Source organism: Desmodus rotundus, chromosome 10 (assembly GCF_022682495.2).
Source record: "Desmodus rotundus isolate HL8 chromosome 10, HLdesRot8A.1, whole genome shotgun sequence".
NCBI lineage: Eukaryota > Metazoa > Chordata > Mammalia > Chiroptera > Phyllostomidae > Desmodus > Desmodus rotundus.
In genome coordinates, this window is record NC_071396.1 from 13,579,468 (window position 1) to 13,581,075 (window position 1,608).

A 1,608-nucleotide genomic window follows, 5' to 3' on the forward strand; every position below is an offset into this window, starting at 1 on the left:
CTGCTAGGACTACAGGATGGTCTCAGAAGGTATTTGTAAAATAGATAAAAAGCTTTATGATTCAACTTAGTTCACTTTTGTTATGAACAGTGGACAACGGTGACAGATTATAGAGCAACACAAACAAAACGCACCTGATGTATGAGCCCTGCAGACTGTGGGAGGAGAGGAAATTCCTACCTGGAAAAATAAAACGTCTTGAAAATAAATACAAAGAGAACTAAAGCCTAAAGTAAAGAAATGAGACGCTGGACTTGACTTCATGGGATATCCTTGTCCACAAGGAGCTGGCTATCTTAATGGAACACAGGAAGTTAATTTATCATGCCATGTTGTTTAAAAATATAATTATTAGCTTAAAAGATTTTTTAAGCCTTAAAATAATTGGCTTTTCATTACAGATAAGTAAATACTTATTGTGTGGAATCAATTAACTTTAGAATAAAATAATCTTAATGTATACCAGTACAGGGCATTACTCGTTACGTGATAATTAACCAGAAAAATGTCCTTGTTTAGGACCACGTGCTCTAACCGAAGTCTGTGTTGAATTCTTTGACATGCAAAGAAGCCATCAACTTTTAGAGCTGGAATGAATCTTGGAAATCTCCTCCTCCAGCACCTTAGTCTACAGAGAAAGGGATTGAGACCCAGAGGGGTGCGAGGACATTGAGCAAACAAACAGAAGGGGACCGGAGTGCTCCAGCTCCAGCCCTAGTCCTGGGCCCCCTTCCCTGGGCCAGAGCCTGTATCAGTTTTCACTTATTTATCTCATTGTGGTTTATTTCTTCTTTTTAAAAAACTTTTAAAATACAAGTTTTAAATGTCTAATCACTAGGGTGTATACCTGAAACCAATATACTATTATAGGTCAACTGTAACTGAAAAACTAAAAAAATTAAAAATAAAAAAGCAAAATACAAGTTTAGAGAATTCCTGATTAATAATGATTGTAATGAACAACTATAAATGTCCTCAGATTCACAGAAGCAGTTTAAGTATTGTAGGCAAAACCACGGTCCCTGACAGAGAAGAGATTTCATGTTCTGAGACAAATATATACAGTAAGGAGAACATAAAAGGCACTTTGTCAAACTTGCTCATAGCAAGCCTTCTTGTTTTACCATGTGCACCAGCATAAAACGACCAAACTCGATAGCAAAATAGAGATGTTGCTGAAGGCTGTATCAGTCTATTTCAAACTTTTATTCTTAAAACTTGCTCGGAACCCTAAAATATGTAACAGATGAAAGCGGAGCTTATCTGATTGAAGTTGAAAGAGAGGATTCCAGCAGTTCGACCTGCTCTGCATTCCTGTACTGATTTAAAGGAATTTCTAGAAATGGTCAGCACGAAGCTGGGCAGACAACTGGCCGGCGTGCGCTGTGATGGAGCTGCTTCTTCACACTCACAACCAGTTCCCTGCAGCCTGACGGATTTAGCTAGGCCGCTCTGTGATGGGAAGTTCAAATGCACTATCTCCTCTCTTTTTTAAAGCTCTGTATGTTTTGCTTGTTTGTTTTTTTTCCCTCTGTGACCAGGCCTTAAACTCTAAGGTGCATCAGAATCATTTGGGGAGCTCATTGAAAATGCAGCTGCCCAGTTGCC